Source organism: Poecilia latipinna, unplaced genomic scaffold (assembly GCF_001443285.1).
Source record: "Poecilia latipinna isolate Pla-1442-1.1 unplaced genomic scaffold, P_latipinna-1.0 Scaffold1785, whole genome shotgun sequence".
Taxonomy (NCBI): Eukaryota; Metazoa; Chordata; class Actinopteri; order Cyprinodontiformes; family Poeciliidae; genus Poecilia; species Poecilia latipinna.
In genome coordinates this window covers 143,485-159,862 of record NW_015114401.1, presented here as the reverse complement: position 1 = coordinate 159,862, position 16,378 = coordinate 143,485, and the positions used below count along the sequence as shown (strand labels likewise).

The following is a 16,378-nucleotide window of genomic DNA, read 5'->3' as shown; positions in this document are numbered from 1 at the left end:
TGTATTTACAAAAAATGGCTGAGTGTTTTTTTTTAAAGCTCATGGTTTGTTTTTAGAAGCAGTTGAAACCCAAATAAAAGTACAAAAATTTGCAAAATTTGAATTTTGGCATAAAATTCCCCCATTTAAAGACTGTTGTCAATCTTCCAAGGTTCAGGTGTGCCAAGAAAATGAGGCCAACTTCAAATCATGTGCATAAAAATAAATATTTTTGGCAGTTTGCTAGTCTGCAGCCTCTGTTTGCATTTGAAATAGTCTGGCAGCAGGACTTAGGCTTGTAAAGTTGTATCTAAATAAATCTGAATATCTCAAAGAAGTCTGGCCAAAACCAATTATATGAGAAGAAAACACCAAGTATGAAGCACTTGGGTGAAGAAGAGGTGATGGAGCTGATTGTTGAGCCTGAGAACGCCTGCAGTCATTGAGTCAGCCATGAAGGGGTTAATTCAGACGCCATCTGTCTTACAGTCCTGAAGGTTGGTTGCAGTGGGGTTCAACAGCGTTGTGCAAATAAAAACAGGTAAACATTTCTTCACAACAATGTGACGGATTGTCAGAGTCGTGCAAAAGAGAAAAATCTTGCTTGAGTTTGTACCGAGTTTATTTGCATTTTTACTCTTTATCTTCACTTTCTGCGGATTAAACGACGGCAGTCTGGAATGTGATGTTCTTTGGAAAACATCAGGACATAAAATCCTTGTTCTTTGTTTTAATTTATGTGATGTTCTTTTTACGCTTGAAGTTAGACTTAGAAACTGGGAAACATCGGAAGATAAAATACTTGTTCTTCGTTTTTCCCTGACGCTGTGAGAGAGCGCAGTAATATTTTTAGGCTACCATATTACATTATTTGATTATATTGTGATATTTTTACTAGGGCCGGGATTTTAACGCATTAATTTCTATGAATTTATTACATAGATTTTTACAATTTTAACACAATTTACTGCTTTTTTCCCCCCTTATTTACATACAGAAGTCCAGTTTTCGCTTCAAGGACGATTAGATGGGACGTTGGAAAATACTGTTGTGCTAAAAGTAGTTAGCCTGTCAAGTTACAGAAAGTACTTTGAAAGAAAAACATTTTTCTTCAAATAAATTACATGAATTATCAGGGATTTCTGAAACACATGAAACCTAAATTAGTATAATATCACTTTACATCAATCTGATGGCTTTAAATAACTAATAAAAAAAACAATAAATATCTTTGTTGTTGAGCTCATATGTCTATTAGGACCGGAACAATTAACCAGATTAATCGCAACGAATAAACTTAAAATAATTGTCAACTAATTTAGTAAACAATCATTAACCAAAGTATATAAAGTATAAAAAATGCCATTTGCTGAAAAAACAACAAATTCACAGCAGTAATTAAGCCAAAACTATAAAAATATTTGTGCATTTTGCATTTAAGATAAATCTGTAAATATGTTTTACCCAAAACTCCTCAAATGGCCGGGTTTCAGCTGGTTCATATTCACTAAAAATGCTATATTACTGCATTTTAGTCAATAAAATGCTTATTTTCCTTTTAAAAAGGAATTAAATTGTTTATTGGTATATTTTACTGTATTTCTAAGATTGTAGAAAACAGAAAAGAAATGAAAAATTGATAGAATGTGCCAATCTTGTTACCCAATTAATCAAATCGATAGAATAATTGATGACTAAAATAGTTGTTAGTTGAAAAAAATGTAACAACAAAAAAGGGTCAATTATAAGGTTTTTGATTAAATGTAGTAAATTTGAATGAACAGAAATTAACTTGTTTAAAATTGTAATCAACTCCAACTACTAATTGATATATTTCATACATTAAAAATGTAACTCTTCTCTTTAAAATCTAATTTAACATGGAAAACAGCACAGGCTGGACTTGGTTTCTTTTTGGTCGTGTAATCTTTTGTAGGACAGGTCCAGATATTCTGTTCAGGTCGGTGGTGTCCTCATCTTTCCTGTCACCTGGAAACTCATAATTCGTTTTCTTACCTGGGCCCCAAGCGGGCGCTCACTTCAGCTGTCAGGCGTCCTGCAGCGAGCGATTGGAGGACAGAGCCCCCCTGCTGAGGGCGAGAGCTCAATTCATCCTGATTTCCTGCATGAATCCAGACATGGAAGGCAGAAACTCGCACGCCTGCTTGCTTTTAGGGCTTTTTAAGCAGCGGGTCTCAGAAGGGTTACCACGGCGATAGATGGCGTGTCACAATCTGAGCGGTTCCTATTGTAATGGAATAATTAGTGTAGAAGTGCCGGGTGACTAATGATGAAGCAGGAAGTGAGAATTACTTCGTTTCACTCCGATGTGGGGGAAGGCGCGACTGCGTTCCTGCTGGAAACTGAGGCTGAACTCACCTCCAGACGGCTGGAGGTCCTCAAATATTAAACTATTTCATGATGAAATTTTGGGATACATTTCCATATTAAGCTACTTAGATTCATGGCAATAAGGCATCAGCAGAAAGTAAATGTTTTTTAATGTTTTAAAATCATACGTAGCCGTCTCTGCAGTGGACAGCTGTCTAAACGCCATTTTCTTTTGCTTCTTGTGGATTTTGATGTTATAAATGGACACAGACCACTGAAGAAAACACTCGTGCATCATTTATTACACTGCCAACTACTGGCCATCCACTGCAAGTGCAAGAACATTTTTGTTAAATCCAATATGGCCGACAGACGAAGATCCAGTCCCTCCTTCTGCTCTTGGAGCTAAAAAAAATACTGTGACATGAAGTAACACTACTGATGTATTTTACAAATAACTTTATTTTTGGAGAAAATTACAATGTGATCACCTAGAAAAAAATTCCTAAAGAAATATTTTGTAAAAATATCTTTTTCCTACCTTTTTTTATGCCTTAAGAAAATCAGAAACACTTTGGAAAACCATCCTGGCATAAAGGATCATATTTCATGCATGAAAGGGCTAAAATATTAAACCATTATGGTAAAAACTGAAAAATGTAGTTTTTTCCCCCATTTACTCCTGATTGAAGAGTTTTGTTGGTGTGTTTGGGTTCCTTGTCCTTCACTTGCATCTCGTTAAGTTGTGAGATTTAAAAGTAGGAATTCAGTTTTTATGAAGTTCATTGTTAAGACTTTATTCTCTCTGAGTTTGCACCAAACAGTCCAAGAAATGCCTGCGTATTCGTAATTCAGCATTCATTAATTTTTCTGTGGAAAGTGAAAATGTGCCTATTTTTTGTAAAGTAAATCTAAAATATTGAAATCTAAATGTATCTCAGGAAGCCCAGATTTCTTGGCAGTTAGTGGAACGAGTTTCTATTAGCTTCATGTTTGTTGGCTGGTTTAGATATTTTTTCCCAACTTTGATCTACATCTGTTGGCCATTTTTATAAAACTTTCCTGTGAACATCCCTCAATGTGGTGGTAATTTTACAATTACTCCATTATTTTTAAAGATCTTCTTACTCTTTTTTTGGCCCATTTTGCTTGTTAATTAGAAACTACCTGTAATATTTCACCTCAGATGTTTTAAATGCATCTTTACGTTTAATCAGCTACGATCAAAATGCTCACCTAATAATCGTGCAAACAGTGAATATTTCCTGCTGTTTCAGTGTAACAACAAAACCAAAAGCCCACAGCTGATGCTGGGTTAGTCCGAGCCGGTTGTAAATGTTTTCCAGCCTCGTTCATTAGACCCCTGAATGGATTTCTGTCTGCTGGTGATTGATGTGTGGGAAGCCGGGCTCACAGCAGGACCTTCAGCTTGTTACTCCTGGAGAATCACGTTTTAGACTTTTTGTTCCTCTGATAATCTTCCTCTGGAGACCTTCCGTCTTTTTTAACCTCCTTTTTCTTCTGTGCTCTGTTGCCCAGCACCTAAATAGCAGGTTTACTCTGAAAAGAAACACCCGGCTTATTAGCTCAGATATTGCAAATGAATTTTTGTAAGCAGGATTAGAGATGCATAATTTAAGATTTGCATCAAGGAGCTGTGAGTAATTCATCCCCAAACATCCCTGCAGCTTGATTTCATACCTGCTCTTTCTTCTCTTTCTTTCTTCCTAAATTTTGCATAATTCATAAAGAGCGTTGGAACACCATGGCTTTGCAGATGACAGTCTCTCCTCAGCTCTCACTAAGTTATTCAGTGTTAGGAATACAATCTTTTCACATTGCGCCACAGGAAATTTTATACTTACTGTACAGTTTCTGTCTCAAAGCTGCTGGGTTACATTTTTTAAATGAGTCGCATGATTATGTGCAATAAAAGTAACCCATCCGTCTCTCCTCTGTTGGGTTTTCTGGCTTCCTTCTCCGTTTGTTTGTTTGGTCTTTCCTGCTTTTGGTAATCATGATTATGAGCGTTTAGCGGCTAAATTACTGAATTAAATATCAGCTGGATCTTTGAATGAGCAGAGTCTCTCTAAATGCGCTGCTCTTTCCTGAAATGTGGGTTGTATGCAGTTAAATATTTATGACACATCATCGTTGTTTGGCTTTTCTATCTGCTACATTGCATCCTCCACAAAAATGCGTAAGTGTTTATAAATTTAATAAATCGTCTCCCTGACACAGATCAGTGTGATCTATGAACTTCTCATCGGCGTCAATACTGAAAAATCTTTGATTAATTATAGCTAACAGCTACAGATTGAATGTTTTTATCAGTTTAAGCTGAGATTAAAACAAAAATATAACATTTGAAGATACAAGCAATGCAAACTTTAGAGTGTAGAAAAAATTCAGATCATATGCGTCTTTGCATGTTGTAGCTATTTTTAAAAGAATAATTTACATTGTTTTCTTTAAAATTGATAAATGACAGTGACTCTTTAAAACTAATTTTTTTTTTCATTTATGGAGAAATACTGATGTTAAGTTGGACTGTTTAATACAGACCTCAACGTTATATATCTTTTTTTTTTCTTAAAAAATATATTAAGAGAAAAAAAAATTGTTTAAGAAAAAGAATTATTTTATTCAAGACAAAAATGTGTACATATTTTAAAAAGATATATATTTTTTAATTAAAAAATTATGCATATATCAGATTTATTTCCTTTTTCTTTCTGTTGTCTTGCATTTATTCTGCAAAACTGAATGAAATGTCACATTTTAACTTCACTAAACCCTTTAAGTCTGAATAGTGTAAATAAAAACCTAAAATACATAAAAAGTGTTTTGGATCTATAATAATGTTTCTTTAATCTAAAATCCACCCGAATCCTTTTTCTGAGATCAGTTAAAAGTAGTTTTAAATTTATACTTTCCTTTCATTTTTATTTAAATGCACGTTAGGCTGAAAAGACTTCATGAAACCTTTTTATTGTCATTATTTCTGCTCTCTTTGTTGCTTCTCTGTTTAACTGAACATTTTCTCAGGTTTAAGGCTCAGCTTTAGACACGCAGCAGATCCTCCTGATTTGTCAGCCACTGTGATTGTCACATAAATAATAACTTTTCTTCCATTTGAGTTGCTGTGGGAACTTTAAAAACTGATTGAAGATTAGCCATCAAAGCTGCTGCTGCTTAATTTTGCATAGCGCGAATCATTTAGCAGCATTTGCCGCTGAACATTTTCTCTTCTTTTAAAGCTAAAGCCTTTATTTTGGCAGAGAGCCGACATGTTTTCTGTTGCTGCTCGGCATTAGGCTCTCATGAAGATTCAAACAATTGTGATAATATATTTTAGTATAATCACCCCCCCAGCCCCAGCTCTAAAACCTGTCACTGCGATGCTTCAGTAGGAGTGGGAAGTATTTTTGGATGCAGCTTCCTTTCCAAATATTTGGAATTTGATAAATTTCATTGCTCTGTTATTTTTGCGACGTCTGATGAGGAGCAGTGGTTTCTTCCTGAAGCTTGGAGTTTGCAGCACTTACTGCCTATCTGTGTGTTTATGGCTCATTTCACCTCTGAATGCTTGTTCCTCGCTGTGTCCTGTCAGAATATTCTGTTTGAGTGAAAGACACGTTAAATACTTCATGCAAGACTCCGCTGAAATCATTTTGCATCCAGAGTTTTCTCACTTTCCTTGTTATATCTCAGTCTTCAGGTTTGGATTGTTAGCGTTTCGATCCAACATCCATCCGTCCATCATCTATCACAAGGCAGAGACACTCAAGACAGACAGAAACTCACACTCATTCCTACCATAACAGGTTCATTTATGAGGAGAACATGCGAGCTGCAGAATCCCCGGTAGCAACGATGCTACCAGCTGTGCAGCTTGCAGCCCTACTGCTACAATTATTTAGCATATTGAGTTTCCAATTAACAGCATTTATTATCTTAGGTTTTGATTCAAACTGATATCTTCAATTAATAACGAGTGAATTTAGTAGTTTTAAGTAAGCATAAATTAAGCAAAGAAGTAAGCAAAGAAAACAAGTTCATATTCATTTAGAAACAACCATACTGACGTTTTAACTGAGGAAGAGTTCAGAAATCAGTATTTGGTTTAAAAACCAGGAGGTTTTCAGTCGGGTTCACTGCTCTTAGTTTCCACAGCTGTAATATGATAGTGGCATAATAATGCAAGAACACATTTTCGGAGATCAATAAACTTTAAATTCTAACGAACATCTAACATTTAACACATTTTTAATATCCAGAATAAATAAACAAACATAAACAACAGAAAAAATAAAACAAAATGAGTCATGAAGTTTCTATAGACTCGGTTGATTTGGGGAATGTTTTGGTTGTATTTACCCAGAATGCCTTGCACTGTAGTCCTCTTTCTGTAGTCCTTGGTTTGTAGGGAGTTCGATTGGACCTCCACAAACGAACCAAACTTTCCGGACAAACAGACTAGAGCTTGATTAAAGTGAACTAAACAGGGCTAATGTGAATGGAGCCTTAACATGGAATGGAGAAAATGAGGATCATTGTAAAACTAGAAATACTATTAAAAGAGTAAATAAAAGCATCATATAAGCAGAAAGACATTTTAAAATTAAAACAAAAACAAAAAGGATGAGACACAATAGAAATAAACCAATGAACCGTTTTATTTTAAAGGCTGCATGAACCAAGTCGTTTCTGCTCATCTCAAGTTTTCAGGGAGTTTTTGTAATAATTTAAACTATTAAAAACTCAGCCTATAAAAGCATGCACATGATGTTTTTTAAGTGTTTGTTAAAGTTCAGTGTTCAGTCCATTATGGCGCCTTTCCTCCTTGAAGTCTCTGTTTTTAGCAGAGTTGTGACTTTTAACAACTGTCTAACTGTTTAACAAATTTCTGCCTTTTCTTCATTAAATGGGAAGAACTTCTGACCCGTTAATTCATTGATATTTTGGATTCACTCAGTGACTCAGTGGACTTTTGTGAAGTTGGACATCATCAGTGAAGTTGTTGACTTACTCATAATCTGTGGAAGGGAAACATTTAAAAGCCTTTTCTACCATTTAGTGAATATTTATGCTGTTTAGTATTTGTTTTTATTTCCCCATGTTTATATTTAAAGGTGAAACCGGGTTTATGTCTCACTTGATACCTTTAAGTTTCTTGTGATTCATCCTTAAGCTGCTTCTTTTCAAGCTTTTTGACCCACTCTCTGTGCAGTTATCTTAAAGTGTTTCCTATTTTACTCTCAGTTGTGTTTCCAATAACCTTAATCTCATCATAAGCATTTGACTTACTTATCCGATGAAAGAAATTGCACCCAGACGCAGAAATCTACTTGGTTTCACCTCATCAGTCACCAGAATCTGAGCAGACAGAAACTCTGTAAACACTTCAAAACTCATCTGGTTGTTTCTGTTTTCTGTCGTCAGTCAGCATGACTGATGCGACCCCGTGTTTATCCATCAGCCTGGTTTCAGGTTTTGTCACAGACGACATTTTATGCATCATGTCTCATGTAATCCAGGCGATCTCCTTACTTTTTTGTTCTCATTTGGTTAGCGATAATCTGATAATAATTTTAGATCCTTAGCATCCTGAAGCGTCAGCTCATCAATCAAAGCCTTGCAGCGTTTTGATGAATCTGAGCCGACAGAAATCCTGTAGCAGCTTCAGGATTCATCTGGTCGTTTCTGCTTTCCGTCATTAATAAACATGAGGAACAGGAAGCCGTGCAGGACCGCTGCTCTGCTTCACATTGTTCCACAGATTAAAGGTTATGCATCCTCTCATGAGTCAGACATTTCCCTTTATATTTACAGTGTTTAGGACGCGATTATTGTTTTAGGTTTAGAGTTTTGCCCTTTCACTCCTCTTGTGAATTTCTCTCTTCATGTCTTCCTCCTGCTCTTCATTTGCAGCTGCAGTTTTTTTTTATTTTCCATTAGCAGGCCTCCTCTGTTATCTCTGCTTTTCACATTTTCAGGTTCACTTTTCTGCTCCTTTAATTTCCCTCAGACTGTCAAACACTGGATCTGATTGGTCCGAACATTTCCAGAAACTCTCCGAGTCGTTTTGTCTCTTTCAGACGCAAAGAGAGAAACATTTTTCTGGCCAAATGTTTGATGCTCCGTTCAAAGCAGAAATTCCCCCACAAAAAATACCAAACTCTGAATTAACAACAGATGTTTTTATTGTCTGATTAAGAGATAAATAAACATTTAAGTCTGACAAAGAGATTTTAAACTTAGCAAATATTAAATACTTTGTGTTTGAAAGTCTGCAAAAATGTATTCTAAATGAAGGATTTCAGGGTGTGATTTAAATATCTGTATAAGCTATTTATGTTGCTTCAACTAACAATTATTGTATTAATCAATTATTTTATCAGTTATTCTGTTTTTTGACTAATCAAATGTTTAAAAATTGGCACATTCTTCAGGTTTTTCATTGAACCTCTTAAGCTTTTATTAATGTTAGAAATACATTAAAAGATGAAGGTAAACAGATAATTTGGTTCATTTTTAAATAGGAAAATAAACATTTTATTGCCTAAAATGCAGAAATGTAGATTTCCTTTAGTGAATTTGAACTGAGCAAAGATAAAACTGCCACTGGAGGAGATTTGGGTGAAAAATATTTACAACGATGTTTTTATCTTAAATGCAAAATCTACATGCTTTGTACAGTTTTAGCTTATTTACTTTTCTGAGTGTGGTTTTTTTTCAACAAATTACATTATTTTGAGTCCAGTTAATGATTAATAATCTACTAAATTAGTTGCAGATTATTTCAATAATTAATCACGATTAATCTGATTAACTGTTTCAGCTCTGATTCAGTGAAGTATCTTGACTTTTACGTTACATGCAGTGTATTTTTTTTACAGTTCATGACTGATCCCAGAGAAGCAATGTCCCGTTTTGTTGTGAATTGTTTTTTAATACAATATTGCAATAATAAACTGATTCACATTATTAGTAAAATCTGGAATTAAGAAGTAAAACAGCATGGATAATAAAATTTTTTATTGATCTTCATGGATTTAAAATGCCTGAAATGAGTCTTGCAGACACTTAATGACCAGTTAGGATAATATAATTACACCCTGAATAAAATAATTTTTATTGTTTATGTTGATGTTAATTCTGGCGTAAATTGGGAACTTAAAGCTGCAGCATGAAATTTTCATAAAAATGTTCTTTTACATACTTGTTGAAATGGTCACTATGTTGTTACAGTTTGGTTTGAGACAGACAATTTGTGAAAATATTGATCTCCTCTGCCTTCTCCCAGTGCTCCCAGTGCTAACCACAAACAACCAATCAGAGCCAGGAGGCGGGTCTTAGTGCTGTCAATCATGCATGTGAGTGATCTCTGCTACTTCTCGTCAGTGAAGCCCATTAGTCACCGACAAAGGCGGATAAACAGTTTCCCTGTAACAGTAAGCCGCTTCTCAGCCATTAGCACGTTTAGCAGTGCATACATAAGGTTGATTGGCAACACTAAGACCCGCCTCCTGGCTCTGATTGGTTGTTTTGACTGGGAGCGGTGCGTTTCTTCAGACGGCAATGATAGCTCAGGGAGGAGGCAGAGAAAAACTAAAAAAACAAAAAAAAAAACAAATATGTAAAAAAATATATATATTTAATAAAAATCACATATATATATATATTTAATAAAAATCACGTACTGCAGCTTTAAGGATTTAAAGTTCCTAAAATGAGTCACAAGTTTTATTTATGACTTTTCAGAGAATTTATCTGGTGATGCGTCGGAATAATCTAGTTAGACTTTAAATGTGTAAGTTGGGAACGTAATCATTCATCCTGCCTTTGACTTTTTGTAAAACAAAATCTTCTATCAGAATTTAATTCTCGATAACTAAAAACAGAAAACAGCAGCAAAACGTCCGATCAGATCAGCAGAGATCAAAACCTTCAAAGCACTTCAGGTTGGTGAAACAACTATAGAAATTTATTGCACTTTTTTTTGATTTGGGCCCTAAGGTAAATGTCACCGCTCCGTCTGAGACCTGTATTAGTATTCGTTTGCCCGCAGTATTGCGTTGCATATCAGATTCTTTTGCATCATCACTTGTCTTAGAGTTTTACTTTGAAGTTCTCTTCCCAAAGCAGCGGTGCTGACGGCGAGATGAATGATTTAGACGTCTGTCCGTTAGATGTGGCCTCTTTGAGGAGATAGGTGCGTTTGAGCTCATATGCATCGGAGTAATGAGGTGATGCGCTTCGTCAGAAAGGACTCAGCGAAGCAGAACGAAGCCGTGTGTTTGTTTAAAGGCTCCTGTAGTTGGAAACGTCATTGTTGTCAGGATGCAGTGTCGTGGCTTTGTGCTCCAGCTCTAAATACACGAAGGAAGCAGCAGATAAATGGCAGTGGAGAGCCATTCTGCTTCAGGCAGCTGCCCCAGCCCTTTAATCTTAGCCATCCTCTTCTTCTCATTTTTTCTCCCTGGCTCTGACTAACCACCCCTGACAGGGACGTGCAGAGAGGTATGCTCCCTGTCGGCTGTGGGGCAAATTTAAACAAACGAGAGAAATAAAAAGAGCAAACCGGAGACAAAAAGGAGGAACTGACAACTTCTTGAATAATTAGCACAATGGATAATAAGGAGGAGGCAGAGAAGAAAGCAAACAGAAGAGGCTTTTCTTGAAGAGCAACTCATGAGAGTGAGAGGAAAATGCTGAGCATCGTATCTGCAGCTTAACAGGTGTAACAAATTCTAGGAGGCAGTCATTTTCCGCGGCTGCTGCCTGTGCAGGCGGTGCTTTTAGTGTAATAGAAATATGAGAAGTTGCCCAACAGGGACTGCATGCAGAGTGCATGTGTTTGAAATGTAGAGCGAACAAAGGAGGGGGAGAGATGAAAGACAGAGGCTGCATGCTGTCTGCCAGGTTGGTTTTTCCTCTGAGGTTTCTCCCCGATCCAGAGTGAACGTCCCCGCAGTGACTCGAAATGAACAGAGTCCGCATTAGTCTTAATGCATCCTCTGAAATCAAGCTTCAAAATGGGCACTTCCTGTCCAACAAAAATAAGCCTCGGTTTCAATTAGCGGCGTCCGTAAAAGCTGAGAAAAGAGAGCGGCAGGTGCATTCATGAAAAAAAGATGTCACACTTTTACTGCTGCCCTTAAAAGACGGCCCTCGTCACTTTCTGAGGCATTAAAGACGGACGCCACGCCGGATCATCTGAGCCAGAACGTCTGGGCTGCTGGGGCCGCAGGCGTGATCGTGATAAACGGCGGCTTTTCGCCTGATTTCACGCAGTCACATCTGAAAACGTACTGTCACTTCTGGTGGATTTTTATGTAGCGACAAAGTTTGCAGATTTCTTCTTGTTTTGAGATCAAAAAGCAGTTTTTAAATACTGGTTTAATTTATTTAACTGCTGTGAGAAGCTGGTTTGACCTGAGTCATACATGTATGTAAACTTCTGGCATATTTTCTCTCATTATTGTGGACTTTATCAATAAATTAATAAATCAAGTTTATATTTACAGCACATTTCTGCAACAAGGGAGTTCAAAGTGCTATACATCATAAAAGCACAAAAATAAAAATTAATAAAAACAACATACAGTCACCAGCTGAGAAAACCAGTTGAGAAACATTAAATTTTGTCGACTGTCATCATTAAAATCATCAATAAACATCAAATATGTTGATCAATGTTTCATTAATTGTGGTTCAAAAGACACTCTAAACAGGTGGTTTTAGCCTTGATTTAAAGGAACTTAGTGTTTCGTCTGATTTTCAATCTTATGGAAGTTTGTTCCAGATTTCAACTACTTCATTATAAAACCTTAGAAGAAATTATGAGTCAGTTAAGCTCCAGTTCCTGCTGTCTGGATGTCCTACCCACACATTTCTTTAAGAAAGTTTTGCCTGTCGTTGCTAATGATCTGATCCAAATAGTAACTCATCGCTCTCTTCAGGTGTTTTCCCCCAGGCTTTGAAAACAGCAGCTATCAAACCACTGATAAAAAAGAACAATCTAGAGAAATCACTGCTGCAGAACTACAGGCCGATCTCAACCTCCCATTCATCAGCAAAATGATTGAAAAAGCAGTTTTTAAACAATTAACTAACTTCCTAACAATAATGAATCGCTTTGACTCCTTCCAGTCGGGTTTTCGTGCTCACCACAGCACGGAGACGGCCTAGTCAAAGTGTTCAATGATATCCATATAAATACAGACTGTGGGAGAACCACAGTGCTGGTTCTGTTGGACCTCAGTGCAACTTTCGACACTGTTGACCACGACATCGCAATTATTTAGTTTAATTAAATAATCACAATAATTATTTAATTTGATTAATTATTGTGATTGTTTTATTTAATTATTAAATTAACTAATTGCTATAATTAAATTAAATAATTATTTAATTTCTCTTTGCCATTAATAAAGCATTTTTGAATTTGAATCAGAAAATACATTTTTTAAAAATAGTTTGACCACATCTATCACAATATATATTTATTATTTATTTATTATCCAGCCCTACCAAGGCTGTACAAAAAATCTGATTAATCACAGTTAATTGATGCTTTACCTATGTTTTTAATGATTAGTAAAGAAAAACAGAACAAATCAGTAACACAGCTTTAGCTTTAAAACCAGCCGAACCCGAATGAATTGTCAGCATCAGGTGGATGTGAAACACGTTTATTAGTTTTCACTCTGTGCATCAGGAACCAGCTCACAGTTTTTGACCCAGTTCCACATGGTGCACCGAACGGGCGCCACTCGTCGCTCCATGAGGAAACAAGGCACTTAACCGTACAGCAGATGTCAACCCCGTGACGCCCAACGTCTCGATACATTTACAGATGAAAGGCTCCATCACTCCAAAAATAAAAAATGAAACCAAAACTTTCATCTTCACAGATCAGAAGCTCCAACAAGCAGAGGGGTTTTTTCTACTTCTTGTTTTTAAAAATGACTGACAGACTCGGTGATAAGTACAAATCACATCAAACGTGGTTTTAAAAAAACAGTAAAGGGATTACTCAATTTCTGTAAACACGTAGTAAAATACCTGCGTTTTGTGTGGGTCGGGTTCTGCTTGGCGTGCAAACAGACTCAGAGACGGCATCGTTCACACTGACATCTTACTTTTTCTGTTTAAAGTCAGAGTTGAATGATTTAGGATAATATTTCTTGTTTTGGTTTTGAAGGAGCCAGACTTCCTTGTAATCTTTTAAAGTGGTTCTGAATCTTACATGGTTTTAATTGGACTTTGGCTGCTTCTGACCGACTTTGTGTTTTTGAAGGACGTTGTCTTTCTGAAACGGACAAACCAAAGCAGATGGATAGTTTCTGAATGTCTTTTAGAAATTAGAGAAAAATCCAGCCTGAGATGGAGCTGATAGACAAGTCGTCCTTCAGATGACCTTCAGATGACCTTCAGATTTGTGTTTTCAACCCACAGGGAATGATTTTCATTTTCAGTCTGGAAAAACCCGACAGTCTTTCAGAAAAACTAAAAATTTGATTTTCAGACCATCCAACCATCAGTCTGTCCGTCCGATGAATCTGGCATAATTTGTCTAAAATGATCTGACAAAGACAGAAGTGAAAAAGCAGCCAAAGTCGAAACAAAACTTTGAAAGATCTGAAAACATAATCATTCAGTCATTAAGATTTTTAAAGAAACACAACACGTTTTAGGGCTTGTACAAAAGTCTCTTTGTGAAAGTAGACTTTTGCTTCTCACTGAGCTGAAATCACTTCAGGGTTTCTGACTTGATATGCAAATCACAGCAAAGATGCAGCTTCAGATTTACACTGAACTAAAATAACTCCTGGTTCCTCCAAAGTTTTATCCAGACGGGAGGAACTGGAAGCGATTCCAGTGAATCTTCCCTTCAGCTGGAGCAACGAACCCAACGGTCTGTTAAACGGATCTGATGTCACTGATCGATAGATGTGACCAGAGGTCTCCTTTAAGTGACGCTCAGTCTGTTCTGATCAGCGAGAAAGAAAGCCAGAAAGCCTTTCAGATTATTTGACAAACTTCCTTTTGTTGTGCCATTAAGTTTATATTTTATTTGTTGTTTTGTGTTGATCAAAAAGGTGACAAAATCCTTTAAAAAGAAGCGGTTTCGATGCTGAGTTTCGGCAGAAAACCAGTCACATACATCTTCAGGAGCGTGTTTAATTTCACCTCTTTATTCTGGCCGTGTGACAAGCCTGGTAGAAGCACGACAAAACTGGAGGTTTTATTGATTTCTTCTTTTTCTTTAGGCCAATCACCTGCCAGTTCATGTGTTTAAATTACTTGACTTTTTCCCTTAATGCTCAAATAAAGGTCAAGATTCAGAAATGTTTGAATGTTTGTTGACACGACCAAAATAAATTAGTGGCATCAAGATTAAAGACTAAGGACTTGCTCTCTATTTAGGTATAAAAAAATAAAGTTTTCTTGTTTTAATAAATGGCAGGAGGTATGTTTAAGTTGAAGAAGCCGCTCCTGGCCATATTTACACAACGAAAAACAAATGAAAATCTCCACGCACTGCAAAAACACAAAAGCTTTCTGGTCTAGTTTGTAGTGCAAATATCTTAGTACACTTTAAACAAACTTCAGCAAAATGTAGCAGCTTGTTTTAAGTCAGTAATACTTTATCACTGATGAAAAAGTACTAGTTCCACTTTAGGTGGGCACTGATAAATCGGCCCTGTTTTAGTTAATTTTGGGAGATCACTGATCAGGCAATACTTACATTTGAAGCTGATCTTATTCACTGATATTGAAAGGTCTAAAAATGAATCACTGTCTTCTTTTGGTCCCACCAGGTCATGTCTCAATGTTTACAGTTAACAATCGTCACCAACTCAGCAACTTTCTTTCTACATTTAACGACATTTCAGGCAAAAAATCCCCCCCAGTATCGGACAAAATCAGTAGATCAGGCTTTTAAAGATCAGTAATCAACAATCGGCCACAAAACTGGAGTCGCTGCACCACTAGTACTTCTAACAAGACAAGTTAAAGTCATTGAAACTAGATCTTTCTCATCAATTTTAAGGAATTATTGCTCTAAATCAAGCTCCTGTACTTTCTGAAAAGTTACTTTAGGTTGGTTTTGTTGGTAACACTTTATTTGAAGGGCTGTGCATAAAACTGACATGAACATGAAGGAGTCCTAATGAATGTTTATGACTGTCATGAAGCGTCATTCGGTAAAAAATGACACGTTTAATGTAATGTTGCACTAAAGGTTGCATTAAAAGTGTCTTTATTTACTGAATTGCACTTCATGACTACAGTCCTAAACATTCATGAAGACTCCTTCATGTTCATAACATGCCAGTCTAATTAAGACTCCTCTAAATAAAGTGTTACCCTTTTGTCTCATTTCAAACGGGATAAAATATTTGCACAGGAAGCTGGACCAAAAGGACTTGGTAAAGCTTTTTGGTTTTGCAGTTTGCATCCTAGAAGTTAGAAGATCCCCTAAAATAAGATACAATTACGAAAGTGAAAGCCTGTACTTCCATCCAGCGTTCCTCCCCTCTTCTTGTGGAGGTAATAAGCCCAGAGGGGGTTCTGGAGCATTTCTGGGCCAGAAGGGAGATGCGTTCCCTTCAGTGCGTTCTGGGTCAGCCTGGAGGTTTTCTTCCAGTGGGACGAATCCAGAAACTCTTCAAAGTGAGGCGCCCAGAAGGCATCCTGATCACAGAGCCGATCTACTTCAGCTGACTCGCTCAGATCTCAGCAGCGACTGGGGAAAATAAGTATTGAACACAGACTGCTCCCAGTAAATGTGCTCCTAACAGGCCCATTCTCATGAAAGTCACACCAGTATGTCAGTAACCAGCCCAGTAAAACCACACAGATAGAAAAGAAGCAGCACAAGTTGGTCCAAAAAATTAGTAAAGTGGAATAAAAAATGGGAAATTAAGATTTATTCAATATATTTTTTTAAAGTGAACGATATGGACTTAAAGGTTTTATCGTGATATTTTGTTGTACTATTGTGATAACGATAAAGATTATGATATAAAAAATTATTTTTTAAGTAATTATT

General features: G+C 36.5%; 1 protein-coding gene across 2 annotated transcripts in view; it reads left to right on the top strand.

Annotated features, from left to right (window-relative positions):
- The window catches only part of mrpl11 (mitochondrial ribosomal protein L11), a 91,528-nt gene that overhangs the window by 41,576 nt on the left and 33,574 nt on the right, over nucleotides 1-16,378 (top strand). The window lies entirely within an intron of this gene.